At 34.5% G+C, this 17,424-nt stretch overlaps 1 protein-coding gene across 1 annotated transcript in view; it reads left to right on the top strand.

Moving 5' to 3' along the window:
- The window catches only part of LOC147078624 (amino acid transporter heavy chain SLC3A1-like), a 63,848-nt gene that overhangs the window by 21,287 nt on the left and 25,137 nt on the right, over positions 1 to 17,424 (top strand). The gene's annotated exons all lie outside the window — the stretch shown is intronic.

The raw sequence follows: 17,424 nt of genomic DNA, 5'->3' as shown, positions 1-17,424 counted from the left end.
AAAAAGGTGACTTTTTTTTACCCATTTCTCGGAAAATAACTAAAAGGTAGTGCGGTTTTAAGTAAGTATATTAATTATTTATATATCTATATTATTATTTTTACTATTAGTGTAAATGCCGAATCAGATAATAATTTAATATTGTCAATTTATTATAGTATGTAATGTAAACAAGACCATGAAACTTATTGCCAGCGCTCCATTGGCGAGCCAAAAGTCCGAGGACAATAAGTCGTTCGATTTGTCTATGCTCTGATACTGATCAACGAATGAATAAAAAAGTCGAATTGACAAAAGTCAAAAGTTGCGATTATCGGAATGTCTTCCGATAATCCTAAAATTTTGTGTTATTTATATGTAGACTTGCATAAAATAATAGAACAGTAAAAACAACACAAATTTTATGTTTTCTTTTATGAATTTCATAAATACAAATAAATAAAATAATTGATAAATCTCTCATTTTCTAATGTGTGAATTAAAGGCACTATAAGCTTGCCCAGGAGACTCACATTACATCATTGAGCCATTTTATAGATACACAAATGCTGCTACACAAAATGGGCGTAAGGCATGAAATAATAGAGAAATACTATTCTAATAGTACAATCTGTTCTGGAGAGCCAGATAGAAAGAACAATACTATCCTACTAAATTTAACATAATAAGGAAGCTACTAAATAAGTTATTTCTGTAAAAGAAAAAATCTGTCCAAAATAGATTTTATTCTGACCAATTGATATTTATACTTACCATTAATTATTTAAATAATTCCCTATAATCATGTAAATACTTCCATTGTTATTATTTTAATACTTACCAATAATCATTTTTACTTGTTGTTCATATTAAATGATTCCAACGTTTTTATTAAAATACTTGCTGTTAATGCATATATATACTTCCCAATAATTTGAAGCCTATATTATACCTATAAGTACCTGTTAAATGACAAACAATGCGGAAAGGATTAATCTTTTATTGTTCTATTACATAAATACAACTCTATACTACTCGACTACAGTTTTCAACATCCACGGACGTGCTTGCTATCCATCTTGGCCGGGATCCTTCCTCTTGGATTTCACATATACCTACGCGGTGCATCCATGATGCTCCTCAAAGAGGAGAAGGCCGTTGTTGGTGAATTTCACCTTGCCCCGCTTTTAAACCTTGGTGCTGAATAAGTATCGCTGAGGAATTAGACAGTAACAATACATTTAATGAGGCTGGCTGTGGCATCGAAGGCCTGGCAGCGAAAGTATGTTGCCTCCACCAAGAGCAGACACAAACTATTTGTCTCTCCTAATATCGAATGGCGATTGGACAAACCAGTTTGACTCCTGACCATCACACTAGTCAATTCTTGACTGGGCACGACGGATTCGCTGGCGAGCTCTTTGAGTTTGGTCTTATCACCCGACCAACTTGTCCATGTGGCGGAGATCTACAGGATGTAAACCACATTCTCTGGGAATGTACGGAAAAAGAAGAGATGCTAAAGTCGGTCCAACCTGGTCGCCATAAAGGCCAACTGTAATTCCTTAAAAAAAAAAATCATATATGTTTGTTAATTTTCAATGCTCCTCTCTCCCATGGGCATTTTGATTAAATTATATATCAGTAAATTCAGTCAAAGTACACTTGTGTGTGTGGTGATCTCATTCTTAGGCATCTACTCCTGAGACATTTCCAAGCATAAACAACTACTGATGCTAAACGTAGGGCATATTGATACGCTTGATTAAGACCGAGTATGGTGCGGGGCGAGTTGGTTTGGAGGGAACTATTAGCTGGTATACTCATGACCCCACATCCTAAAATGGGCCCCCCGACCAGGATATTTGGCGGGCCCCCCTACCTACCGCTAAGTTTAATGGCACGTGTGACGCACAACAGAAGCGTTTTCAAAATTGTGTTAGAGGTAAAAGTAAGGGCCTTCGGTTTATTTTTAGGGATTTTATGTAGTTTTAATACATCTACTTGAATTATCTAGTTCTCAAGTATCAATACAAAACAATCAAATTGCATCTTAACACCTAATTTTTTAAATGGAAAATTCCCTTCCGTGAAATAGCGCCGCAGGCGACTTTTTTACCTGCTATTAAAACAAATTTGCGATGTGTGTTTATCTTAAATATCTGATCGACCCGCCACGCCGGGCCCCTAGGCTAGAGCCCTGTTACCCCCCCTTGTGGGGGCCATGGGTATACTACTAGCATAATATTATGTATTACCACATACAAATAACATAAATATTTTTATTCGTATTTAAATACAATCTCTTATCCTGCTAAATTGTTTTTATTTACTTATCGAAATGACGTGATAATTTATCGTTGTACCTATTTACTATGTGCGTATTAAAAAATTGCCTGCATATTATTTTTTACCAAACAACGTCAACGAATTATCAATGAAATCTAAAAAATCGTAAAATAATATGGTTTACAAAATATTTTTTTTATTATTATTTAAAAAAACATATAAACACAGAATGACGTGTCCCACATTTGAATGAAATAGGTAATATAATATCTAATTACGTAGGTATTTACTTACACCAGGCATGTTCAACCCGTCAACCGCGGGATGGGTTTTGGTTTATCGCACTATAAACCCATAGAAATTCAGTCATGAAAATGTAAACCCATATACTTAGTTGTAATATAATAATAAGATCTCATTGAGATTTTTAGTGAGAAGTATTAACCATTAATCTTGTTATGTTCGTAACTAGCATACATGATTTTTTTTTTCAAATTATTAATACATAAGAAGTGACCATAAGAAGTGACTTGATTCGTATCATTCACAGCCTACCGCAGAAGTGAAGTAAACATTAGACGTGAATTCAATCGCTTTAAACTGAGGCGTTTTTCTTCTTTTTTCTTTCGACCATGTCCGACCCTAATAAGATCATGGGCCTCCACAGAGTGGTGGTTTGTATTAACAGATTTTGTTTTTACGAGAAATGGATGTCAACCACTTGCTCAACATATTAGGTCAATACTCTGACTCATATACAAATTTAAAAACAATATGTGTACTTGCCAGACTCAGGATTCGAACCTGGGACCCACAATGCTATAGGCCGACGCTTAAGCCGCGCGGCCATCGTGGGAGGCGTAGAGGCGCAGTAAGATCTTTGCAGAGTTGGAGAATAGTTTGACGATTAGTGTAATGAGTGCCCAAAAAGAACTTTTTCATTTTCATCATTTTCAATCATCATCACTTGAGTATTTCTTTGTGACAGAGAAACACGAACGTTACAGTTGAATTTGTAACCCTCGGTGTCTTTAACCAAGTAGCTATAAAACTTACCAATGTTTGTCTAAATTGAAGAATGACAATGGAAGATTATGGTAGATTACTGCCAGTTTTGATACTGGACAGTACCTACATAAATCACAGCATACTTAAAGTTGGACATGCCTGACTTACACGACTGATCAGCGTCTCTAAAACTAGGCACCGACCACAAAATTTGCCCATGTTCTGAAAAATTTTGCTAGAAAACATAGAATTTTCTTGTTACAACACTATGAACTCCTTAGAAGTCCTAATTCATCATTAAATTTGATGGTAAATAAAGACTTTTAACAACAAAACCAATCCTGGGTGTTATTAAATTATGTAATATATTTATGTAGATATTATAATTTTATTGTGGTTTGTTCTGTGAGTATATAAAATTTTATATTAAGGTTTTATTGGTAAGGCAGTGTCATAAGTCAATACCTGAAAATAACTGCAGGATTGTCGCCGGCTAAAAGTGTGTAGGCTTGAGTTTAATTTATACGTTGTATGTAGTGATAACTACCTAAAACATTAGTCATAATATAAATAAAAAATAGGCATTTCTTTACATTGGCTCTACAATCCGATGAAGATCTTAGCCGCCTCGCACAAAGGTTTATTAACAGATAGTTCAACCTTTTGCAAGTTATATTGTGTACCAAATAATTATTTATCTAGCAAGAGAATGTTTTTACACCAGCTGCCTCATAGTACCGTCGCAATTCGCTACCACAAGCCGGTTACATGTAAGTTGTACGTATGCAGTTCATCGTGGGACACTTATTCGTACGCCGCAGTACGTGAAACATGAGTTCGTATAACATTTTAACAAAATGATGAGTTCTTCGTTGAACATTTCACCGTGGAATACATTCGTACGTATCTTACAAAATGCGGGGATAGTTTGCAAATAGTACTGTTCCAATTAGATTAACCCTAATCTAACCTAACCTAACCTATTAAAGATATCTCACAAAATTCACCACGTGTTTTAGCATACGTACAAATATACTCCACGGTGAAATGTTCAACGAATTTAACATTTGATTAGATGTTACACGAACTCATGTTTCACGTACTGTGGCGAACGGATAAGTGTCCTACGGTGAACTGTTGACGTACAAATTTCCGGATACGCCACAAGCCACCCTTTTCTATGCTATTGCGTATATCGTCACCTCAATACTACAACTAGATAACTCTGATTTGGTTATTTTTGGAAAATAAAATTTAAACTTTATACTTGATTAACATAACATAAATCTAGGCTATAATTATTATTTAAAATTAAAACGGAAAATTGTGCTTGTCTAATTAGGAATAATTAAATAATCTTCAAGTGTATGAAAATATATTGTAGATAAGTATATAATTTAATTTATTTGATGCATTTATAGTAAAGTTATCTAATATTTTCAAACACAAACTTACGACAGGAAAGAAATGTAGAATCATATTCCAATAGATATCTCAAAAACAGTGAAAACCAAGTTATCTAGTTGTAGTATATTGACGTGACGATATGTATACCTACTTAGTGTAAGTACCTTATTTACTTATCGTCACTCGGGTGCTTTCTTTTATTGTGGCGGGTCGGAGCCATCTTTAGATTAATAAAGCCTGAGCATATCTTTTTCAGCTGTCAAAATCAGATCCCAGATTGCTTGACATATTGATTCGCCCTTTCTCATTTCGAATTGAATTATAAAAAAATTATCAGTGTTATTTGTAAATACATTCCTGTTATTCATCAACTGTCAAAGTCAGACTAGTCCTTCACACAAAACCGGTGGTAATATCGATTTCCAAAAAATATATAGCATTGATCTATGCATTACATTTGTATGCTAGTGTATTATTTATCATGTAACTCATCTATCCAAATCAAACCATTCCCTGTGTCAAGACAGCTGGAAATATCGATTTGTAATAACCTCTAAATCAGATGAACTCCAAGGTCTCCAAGATACGTTAAAATAATCTGAAAGAAATCTGAAACTAAGAATACTCTGACAAATGAACACGACAGACGCGTCAGTATGAGCACTCTATAGAACAATGATACGCAATGACAGGTCATTCATAAACAACGGGAGGGGCGGAAAAGCTAGGATGGTAGGTCGTGAATGTTTCGGCTTTCTCTTGAGTCGGCAATGGGCAGGATATTCTTTCCTGCCATAAAGCTAACACATATTTATCAATAGTATCTAAATAACGCAAATTGTTGTACAGCATGTAAGTAAAATGTGTAGTCTATTTTTTTGCTGCCTTTAACAATTATGATTGTTTAAGAAATCTTTACTTACCCCCGAAAAAATTACCATTTTTATTAGTTAAAGTTATTTATTTTGATTATGCACATCTGCCTATATTAGGCATATACAATGTGACTCTCGCAGTAAAATGCGTAATATACTGGCTTCTCATAACGGTGTTCCGGGTTTGATTTGCGGTGAGGTCAGAATACATTTTTGATATTTTCTCAAGGCGGGGTATTTCTTTGATTGTTTCACTACTACTAGACGTTTCCATGAATTAACAGAACATGAAGAAACATAACACGAAGAAATAGAACACGAAGAAACAGAACACCGAACAGAACATTTCAGGATAAATATAACATTTAATATTGAAATTGTCATATCTCTATATTATATTGTATAAATGTTTAATAACACACGTTTTCAATACGCCGTAAAAAAACAAATTATATTATTTCTGCATTTATAATCGCTGGAAAGCCTCAATTAAACGGGACTCAACCTGGTGTTGCCGGCATGCTAGGTAAATCCCGTTTTAATCAATCTAATAATATGTTCAAAATGCTAGGGTGACTAGGTACATCGAAATAATGAGTTTAATAATTCTGTGGAGTTGTGCATGATTATCAAAATCAAGCAGATACATTGAGTATTATTAATACTACCGACCGAAGGTACTTGATGGAATTTGAATTTAAATTCTAATAGATTTAAGTTTTGTACTATGTTTGCCTTGGTGAGTGTACACGGCGCCTGAAGATGCCGAAAAGCGAAACCCGGGTCGCAAAAAAACGACTTAAATGGAATAGTACAAAACTTAAATCCATTAGAATTTGGATACATTGAGGTTTCTACGCCGAATGACCAACATGCAGTGATTATATTATAATATATTAAATATGTATACATAATTCTTTTATACACTTAACTTTTATAAGTATTTAATTAATAAATAGATACGACAGAAAACGAATGTTTTATTTTTCCACTGGCTGTTCTGTTTTTCACTGTTCTGTTTCTTCATATTCTGTTTTATCACCGTTCTGTTTTGTCCGGTTACCCTACTAGACTAGGTGTAACAATTATGCCTCGTTGTTCGTTCGAGTTTTAAAATACACATTTTAAAAAAGTATCATTTTTAGGGGATATCATTAGGTAGTATTATCTGAGAAGTCACAATGTGTACATGCGTAGGTACTGCAATTTACATTTATTTCGTTAATACATTTTTTCTTTATTATTTTAACAAGGTAGCAATTGCGTCACTACAAGAAAAATCATTTGCGCGCGCACACTATCAACGACTATTAATTATTGCTTATCGGGATGTTTGTTACAACGCTGGAAGAAGGGGGCAGCAGACGGCGACGCCGGGTCATCAGTCGAAAGTCATTAGCATCGAAATTGGACTAACAGCGCGGCAGGCGCTTCGCAAAACACGCTCGGTTTTCGCCATATCTTTGCTATCGCTTTTATTAACGTAGACAGCTACTGGAAATTCATAAAAATATCGAACATGAATATTATGTCGGTATAAAAATTAGCACATATAAAAATAGGTAATAAAAAACACCAAAATTAAAAAAAAATATCATTATGATGTACATACAAGATCTCTTATTTCTGTGCATGTCCGTTATTGGATGGCGGCAATGGTTTCGGTTATCTGTTCCCAGTCTGTAGATGCTCTAAGTAAGGATGGAATGTTGAGATAAAACCAGTCTCTGTAATTCTTTAGCCATCATGTTCTTCATCGCTTACCGGATATCTTCCTTTGAGTGATACCATTAAATTTAGAAGTTGACATCTCTCTGGATCAAAGGATTTGGACTATATATTATTATAAGGAGTCTTATAGGTATGAATTTTGTATTAAGAATTTTAAAGGCAGTTCGATTTTTAAATCGAACGATTATACGTGTGGTTGTATTGGTGACAAGTTTATTATATTTTCCTTCTATTGGTAGCCCCACAAGAAAAATGGTGGCTCGTATTCTGGTTTGGAGTCTGTTTCTTTGTCAACGGGCGGAATTATAAACCTTCTTTAGAACAGGCCATATGTATTTCACCATAACGGGCATTGAATTTTGCTGAAAGTGCTGGAAACAATTAAAATTTTGAAGTGGGTAGCATTTATATCGGCGGTGGCGAACCTTTTTGACGATCGTCATTGTAATAATATAAACAAACATTTGGTTTAAATGGCTTGTCACCAGTAAATGTTTTTGGGTGGTCATATGTTATAATAATTGTAAATGCATGACAGTCGCATTCAAATAGATTTTCACTGCTGAGTTTTTAAATTGTTAAATTTCTAATAAACACAATTTATCTGATGTAAATCGCTTGTCATCAGTTTTCTCACCGGCATAGTATTTTGGTTGGTTATATAATTTGTAAATTCTGAAATATTGTAATGTAGAGTTTTTCTAATGAATATGTGTGTTTAACTGGTCAAATCTTCTGCTTGCATAAAATTAAATATCGCATTGAATTGAGGATTCAACGATATGTTATTATGCCATATTATTAAATAAAAACAAATATCGCATTTAAAATTGTTTTTTTTATCATTTTATTTCTACTATCACTTTATGGAGACGGCACTGCGTAATTATTTATATTTCCGTAAATTTATAAAAATCAATTATTATATACTACTAATAGGCACATATTACGGTTCCTAATGTATAATTTACCTCCAGTATTAGCTATTGGCACGCCACTCATTATTGCGAATATTTTGGCACGTAAGCACAAAAGAGTTCGCCATTTCTGGTTTAATCAATTTACCTCCTCGGTTTTCAGCAGTCTTTAACCAATCCTGCTTCCGTGCCTAATAGTACGAAAAAAGTCTCATGCAATAAAGTAGAAAAAAATATTCCAAGAAACATTTACATAATTTTATTTGTGAACTCTCGGTACATTCATATCTATCAACTGGAAAATTTTGGTTCATCCATATCACTTTTATTGGTTTGATAACAATATGCCTAACAAATAAGCAGCAATGAATTTTTTTCGATTGCGTATTATGTAATTCATGAAATTGTTACATCGTAATGAAATATTTGAGGTTTCGTTAATTTATTACAATTTGATTCAAAATTTAAAAAATCATACATTCATAACTAACATAAGATGATAAACTATATTGGTTTAATTTAACGACAAATTAACAACATTGTTTGAGAATGTAACACTATTTATATTGAACATACATAATTTTAAAATACCTAAGATTTAAGCGTATAGCACTACAATCCTTGGCCTCCAAAATTCAAACTGCTTTGACCGAGTATTCTTAAATCTCACGTTTCGCAGTCCAGCCATCTCAATTTCGGCCGCTCTGATCTTCTCTTCCCCTCAAAGGTTGCGTACATTATACGTCTAGCTGGTATATCCTCTAGCTTTCAATGCAGGTGGCCGATCCAATACTGTCTCCTCCTCATTACATATTGACCTCCAAATGCCATCTTCTTGAATAGCCCCAAAGATTCTTCTCAAAAATCTCCTCTCAAAGATATCCATATTACTCTCGTCCTGTTTGCTGAGTGCCCAGTATTATGATCCATACATTAATGCTGAGCGCAGAATAGTTTTATATTACAGATTTATACCTATTAGAAAAATCTTTGAAAAAATACGACCGGCGGGAATAGAACCCATATCCACTGAATTTGCGCCAGTGTATTTTGCCAATTAAACACAGGCATCCAATTTAATTATGAAGAAATTAATCAGTACTATTAATATCCTGAAGTACAATTCAATTTGTGTTAATTTTTTGTGATCGGCTTTTGTGTTTAAAAGAAGGTTTGTAAGGTTAGGTTAGGATTTCATTTTTGAATTCATGAATTTTGCCAAAATCAGCTATGAAAATTGAATTAATGTTCATATTGAATCTAATAAAATTGGAGACCGTAGAGTATACCGTCATCTCTTTCCGATAAGAAAGCTCACGGCGAGCTGTGTCACGGTGAATAATGTTTTACGTAAAATTTACATGTAACCGTGAAATATAATTTATTTTCTAGTAAGGACGATCTACGTCAGTGGTTTCCAAACTGTATGTTACTACGCCTCACTTCTAAAAGAAATCTAAAAAAAAGAGGTTTGTAGTAACAGATTTTTGTTTTTTTATAGAAATGGATGTCAGCCACTTGCTTAACCTATTAGCTCCATACTCTGACGCATACATATATTTAAAAACAATATGTGTGCTTGGCAGACCCAGGATTCGAACCTGGGACCCATGATGGTATAGGCCGACTCTTAAGCCGCGCAGCCATTTACCAGGGGAAAAACTCGGCTATAAATCGCAGTTCTCAGTTCCCAATGAATTCATCAGAATCACACCGTCTTGCGTTGCAAAGAATTTTCCAGGGTTTTGCAAGGCGGTTTCAAAGGCCCTGGTCGAATTCAAATTAGCAATACCCGATGCGGGTAGACGAATGGTTTTCAAGAAGGCATATTTCTCTGCCGGCACAATTTTCATTTAAAAAGCATCAAGTAGAGTAGTTTGCATGCCAAAATCCTTAAAGAAACCTCGATAGTAAATGCGAGGTATCCGTAAAGGCATCTAGAAAAAAAAACAAGAAAAACTATTAGTTAAATGCGATGTTTGTTAATATACCAGCAGAAAGTTTTACAACGTAAAACAAAAAAATTCAAATGTATTATCGTGCAAATTGTAAGATTGCATGCGTGGAATAAAAAAGTTCATAAACTTCTGAATTTTCACACGGCAATTAGACCGTGCAACATCTGCGCCTGCCCAGTAGAACGATAGTAACGAACCTGCCGGTAAAAAAACGAACCACACCACGCAGACTCATTTTGAGGTTAACCGATTTTCACGACCCGTCAAATAGTACCATAAAATGACAACATCGCGTCTCACTTACTCTTGAAGAATGAGATTGGTGAGACAATCAGCACTTTTACGTGTAAACAGTTATGATAGCGATAGTTTAAAATAACACACTATTCACTGTGACATTACTACATTATAATGGATTTAAGACCCGGGTTTCGCCTGTCGACATCTTCAGGCATTGTGTACACTCGCCAAAAGGCAAATACACACTGACAACGAATATTATTAACTCTAACTTATATAACAAATCAATACAATAAAGTAGGTAAAAACTCTATCACCTACCTGTTAAGTCAAGGGTCACAATAAAAAATATAACAAACAAATCGTCACTGTTTCGGCAGAAAACACTAATTCTAAAAAATGACATATTGAGTTAGTACAAAAATGTTCATTATTTCAAACTTCACCGCCTGGAAACCTTCTTAATAAATAAACAGTCTTTATTTTAAAGTCATCCTTTTTATGATTACTTAATAAACTCACATGATAGACGATTGTTTCAAACTTTTTAACAACTTTAAAGTCAAATTACTTAAAACTAGTATTCTCCAGTTAGTGTGTTCTGCCAGAACAGAGTGTTTGTAAAAAACTTCACATCTTATCAATAATAATACACTCGATTAGCGTACCTGTAAGAAATCGTCAAAACCTAATAATAGATCATTAGTAATTATAAACAATAAAATATTTCTGAGTTCCCTGAGTACTACACTCAAGAGGCGTAAAATCGTCCATATTAGAATTTAAATTCAAATTCCATCAAGTACATTCGTCCTTCGGTCGATAGTATTAATATACCTAGACATTATTGGTGCAAGTAAATCCATGCACGTGCACAGACGCTGTGAAGCTTCTATGACTCAAAACCATGCCCCCCACGAGGGGGGGGGGGGGGGCTGACAGGGCTCTAGCCTAGGGGCCCGGAATCAGAAGGGGCCCGGCGTGGCGACTCGACCAGATAAGTGAGATAAACACACATCACAAATTTGCTCTACTAGTATTAAAAAAGTCGTATTTAAAATTATGTGCTTTTACGATACAATTTTCAATTGTGCATCGATACTCGACAACTCCACAATTCAAATGGATGTATTAAAAGATACAAAAAAACACTAAATATACACATTAATTTTACCGCGTACATCATTTGGAAAACGCTACTGTAGAGCATCACAGTGCCTTTATCCTTAGCGATAGGTAGGGGGGCCCGCCAAAGATCCTAGCGTGGGGGCCCGCTTCAGGACGTGGGGGCCATGCTCAAAACACATGGATTTAAAAGGATGAATATAAACACTATTAGGTTTACTTTTGTGAACATTGTATTTTCCCGATCGATAATAATATTTCACTTATGATGGAGATGACCACGGTTGTTTGTCACATACGAGGGTGGGTCAATAATTCCTTAGAAAAAAGCATTAAAAGCGTTTTTATTTTTGTATTTTTTTTTTATTTCTCAACATAATCTCCTTGGAGCTCAATACACTTGGTTAGACGTTTCTCAATTTTTTTTAAACCGTCAGAAAAATAAGTTTTCGGAAGGTCCTCAAAATAAGCATTTGTCCGATCGATGACTTCTTCATTTGAAAAAAAACGTTGTCCACTTAGCCATTTTTTTAAGTTTGGGAAAAGGAAAAAGTCACTGGGGTCTAAATCTGGCGAATACGGTGGGTGGTCGACCAATTCGAACTTCAATTCTTCAATTTTAGCCATTGATCGTAAACATGTGTGAACACGGGCATTGTCCTGATGAAAGAGGATTTTTTTCCTGTTTAAATGAGGCCATTTTTCTTAAATTTTGTTTTTTAGCTGGTCCAATAAAGATGCATAATAATCCCCTGTTATTGTTTTTCCTTTTTCCAAATAGTCAACGAAAATAATTCCACGTGCATCCCAAAATACAGTAGCCAAACCTTACCAGCTGATTTTACGGTTTTCGCCTTCTTTGGACATGGTTCGCCTTTCGCAATCCACTGCTTTGACTGTTCTTTCGTCTCGAGAGTATAGTGGTGTATCCATGTTTCATCTACAGTCACAAAGCGACGAAAAAATTCATCCGGATTGCGTTGCATGAGCGACAACAGGGCTTTAGAGGCCACCACCCTATTGCGTTTATTGTCGACTGTGAGCAAACGCGGCACCCATCTTGCAGAAATTTTTTCATGCCCAATTTGTCATGTAAAATAGAAATGACGCTACCTTTTGAGATCCCTGTAACCTCAATTATCTCACTTAACTTTAATCTTCGGTCACTTAACACCATATCGTGGATTTTATTGATCATTTCTGGTGTAGTCACCTCTACAGGACGTCCTGAGCGTGGTTCATCCTTTGTTGATGTACGACCACGTTTAAATTCATTTAACCAGTTATAAATAGTTGCAAGTGAAGGAGCAGATATGCCGTGAACTAAATCCAGCTCATTTTTTATTTCCTTTGCTGTTAACCCTTTTATATTAAAATGTTTAATAACAGCTCTCTAAACTCAATTTTCTCCATTTTTGTAAACAAGCAAATTTTTTTTTAAATGTACGAGAAACACACAACGACCCGACCAATCTGATTGAAACTTCGCAGCATACTGAATCGGTAGTGCCGCTGCATGAAAACAAACCGCTTACAGTACTAGTCGCGCCACCTGTCGGCTTTTCTAAGGACTTATTGACCCACCCTCGTATATAGTGTGTAACAAATATTATCTGGTCCTTAACCGATACAATAATCTAAAGTGGGGCCGGGCTATATAATCGTTTTTTTTTCTAGAAAAGTACTTAGATACTACTGTTCTAATTTTTATGTCCACTTCATTAAACTTATCTAATTTAAAAAAACAAACAAAATAATCAATTTAATATGACAAATTGTTACGGTACTATTTGATAACGCTTTAATACGATGTTGCGATATTAATGCATAATGTTAGGTATCCAGGGGTTCCCAATCTTTTTCGAGTCGTGACCCTTTTTTACAATTAGCAATTTACATTAAAAGCTTCGCTAAATTAGCACAAAAAAAACATTTAATATAGTGAAAGAACTTTAAAAACAATCATACAATAATGTTTACACGTGAATTCGCAATCGTCACATTTTTATTTCAAGTTATTTACTTAATTATGTACTGTTTCTTCAGGCATCACATTTACTGTCTGCCATTGCACTATTTAAATTGGAGCTGCTCCTACTTTGAATTTAGTAAACATTTTATTTGGTTTCACTTTATAAGTTTCTGATAAAATTGTATATTTTCTATCAGTCGATAAAGACCTATTGGAAAAAACGAAACCGGTCCTGATCATTATTGAGTTTTGTGGAATAAGCACCTACCTACTACATATTATGAATTATTATTAGTCTCGGTTTGTTTTTTACACTTTTACAAGGGGGCATCAGTTAAAAAAAATTCACAGTGTCCTTCACCAGGTCACTTCAGTGAATCAGGATCCTTTCCATATTATACGCATGTAGTTCATTTTTATTTGAAATATAGTTTTAAAAATCAATGGACCTGGAGGGGGGGCAAATGGTGCTGCGATCCCAGTATACCTTATTTGTTGAATTTCAGTTGTGGTGTGTATACTAACATAATTGCCAGTAATTCATTCTTCAAACATAGGCGAGATGCGTTGTTGTCATTGGATGGTGCTATTTCACTAGTTGTGAAAATTGGTAAACGTCAAAATGGTCTACAAGGATATCGCACAAGTTCCCACTATCACGTGAAAATTTAGAAGCTGCTGAAGTTTTTTAATCCATGAATGCAATCTTGTGACTTGCACGATAATACGTCTTTACACGTGCATTTTTTTGTTATGTCAGCAGTAAATCTATGCACGTGTAAATGAGATTTAAGTATTATGTATATTACAAGCCAAAGCTTTTCCTATTTTGAGCTAAATGGAGAGAATATAGCGGATGACACAAAGTAATAAGATGTTTATAATTGACAATGTATCAATCACTTGGCTCATTCATGTAAAGTAAACACTCACTGTGACGTCCCGTGGGAAAAGGCAGATTGAACGTCACTTGGGGGCGGCAAATCGAGGAAAATCATTTGGAATATATTGAAATAGCTACCTAAACTTAGTATGTACTAACGAAAATATCTTTGCATTAAAAAAAATGAACCTACTTGTTTTGTCGGGTCAGCGATATCTAGTTTACTTCCGTTGCCCTTCGACGTCCTTGGTGACCAGAAACGACACATGCAGATTTGCGAATAATTAGTCTGATATGTTGTTAGTAATGTTTCCATAAAACACATATCTTAGATATTGGACTCATGAAAGGATGATAAAAATAATGTATTAAAAAAATGAGGCGGCATTTTGGCAATGGTCAGGGGCGGCATTTTATCTAGGGACGTCACTGAACACTCATTACAAGCGTTTGATTAAAATATTAAATGTAAAAATATTGGTGTTTTATTTTTGCGGAAAAAATAATGTCAACTTTTCACAGGAAGCATAATCTACTTGTTAATGTAGGATAATATTAACCAACCGCTTTGTTTTCAACTCAACATAGTTACGTAACGTCTATAGATGCTCGCACATAGGCTTAACACTATATTTGTATGAATAAACTGTATTTCGGGTGCAAAATTCTTATTATCACCTTTTGACAAAAATGGGATTCTAACGCAGGGGTAGTCAATCTTTTTATACCTACCGCCCACTTTTGTAACTCTGTTAGTAGTAAAAGTTTCTAACCGCCCACCGATTTCGCAGTAATGGTGACTTATAAAGTAGGGAAGTATCATAACTTTATAAAATTTATACAGCAGAGTTACAGCAAGAAAGCATATTAATAATAATTACTTAGCAAATACTTTATGTCAGACTTTCGCTAAGTTTGGCAGAATAAATATTTATAAAAAAACTTACTGTAGTTAAATCTATTTTTATATTATTATACTTTGCATACATAGAACCATGGCCCCCAAAAAGGAGGTGCTGACATGGCTCTAGCCTGGGGGCCCGGGCTCAGAAGGGCCCGGCGTGGCGAGTCGACCAGATAAGTGATATAAATACAAATCATAAATTCTCTCTAATAGTAAAAAAGTCACCTGCGGTGCTATTTTCCATCACTACTGTTATTATTTAAAATTATGTATTTATACGATACAATTTTTATTTGTGTATCGATACTCGACAACTCCATAATTCAAATGGATGTACTTATTAAAATATTTAAAAAAAAAAACACTAAAAATATACACATTAATTCTACCGCGTACACCATTTGGAAAACGCTACTGTGGAGCCTTACACTGCCTTTATCCTTTGTGATAGGTAGGGAGGTCCGCCAAAGATCCTAGCCTGGGAGCCTGATTCAGGATGTGGGGGCCATGCGTAGAAGCATGAAGTCTGATGAAATTACATTTTAATTAATTAAATTATTAATGAGATCCCTGAAGCTGATGCTGCGAAACTAAATACTGGATATCTGGCTCAATTTTTGTGAGAAACAAACGAAGGCCTCTTCTTTCGGAAATATTCAGGCGGTTTCTTTCTTTGTTAATAATGATTAACAGCACTAAAGCCTGATTCCACAAGATATGAGGTATAGAAAGGTATCAATAAACTGATTATCATTTTCTACATAATTGGATATACGACAGGCATTTTTTTTATTTTGCCATAGGTTTTCATATCCAGCTCTATCGAATTTATGTTTACTTTCTTCATCATATCTAATGAAAATATTTTTAAAACCTCTACCGCCCAACATGAAAGCTGGAACGTCCACTAGTGGGCGGTAGGGACCAGGTTGACTACCCATGTTCTAATGTGTATACATACATCAGTGGTTAAGACTCCATACTAAGCGATTATTTAAAGCCTACCTTCTAAGAAAAATAATTTTTATTTTCATATTGACGTATTTATAAAATCACAAATAATGATATATTCAATATGCTCAAAGACATCTATCGTATAATTGTCATAATTTTTCGATCTTATCCCATATTTCAATAAGCACCATCTATGGCATCTCTCGAAAGTTTAAAAAAATAAAACACACCGCGTTTCGCTTCACATATTGTATAGGATTATTTTCGCGTGAATCGTCGAGTTTTTCAATATATTTCATAATTTCAAAATGCCTGGCGTCCCGCATACAAATCTACAAGTTGTTTCGTTAGCGCTTACATCGCGAGAGCACATTTATTCAAAATATTTAATAAGAAGATAGTTTAAAAAAATAATTTCTATGGGATTCAATCACATAAATATGTATTGATTGTTGTTAAAAATATTAAATAATTTATCTCGTGATTTTTATTTATCTATTAGTTCACTCATTGGACAATTTAGATATCTGATATTTTACCTACCTAAGTCTGTTATTTTGAGCGTATGTTACGTTTATAAATGTTTAGGAAAAAACATAAGTAATTCAAACCGATTGCTTATTTTTATAAACTAATTATAACAAACCAATTAAGCTTTTGAAACTTCTTCGTTTTAGCGTACCTATTCATCAGTAGTAATATTGGGTTATCTTCTTATTTCCCGTAAATATATCTGAAAAGCATGGTTACTTCCACAGCCTACCTCTTTCAAAAAGTCACCCTTCGCCACTGGTATACATTATCAAAAACATTGGCGAACGAGATTGTATGACAATGAAAATATGCCTGTGTAATTAGTCTTAAGGGGGGGGGGGCTGAAGAGCTCGATATTCAATTATAATTTAGTATAAAAAGGACCTCGGCGTCGTAAGCACGTTAATTTAAATCGATCTTTTCGCAAAAATCACTAATCATCGGAGATTTTATTTCAAGAAACATTATTATTATTATTGATATTGTCGGCCGCTGAACATTATTATTTTATAAACACCTGCACATTGTCTGCCGATCAGAAAACAGGGCTGTCAAAATAATATATGAATTAATATTTTTAAAATGTTAATTACATCATAGTTTTTAATCAAACCTGTCCAAGTACATACTGATAACTTGGGTGGATTT

Source organism: Rhyacophila brunnea, unplaced genomic scaffold (assembly GCF_057557595.1).
Source record: "Rhyacophila brunnea isolate RB1 unplaced genomic scaffold, BYU_Rbru_1.0 scaffold_11, whole genome shotgun sequence".
In the NCBI taxonomy this organism is placed as follows: Eukaryota; Metazoa; Arthropoda; class Insecta; order Trichoptera; family Rhyacophilidae; genus Rhyacophila; species Rhyacophila brunnea.
The sequence above is the reverse complement of the archived record's forward strand: the minus strand, read 5'-3'. Positions and strand labels throughout refer to the sequence as shown.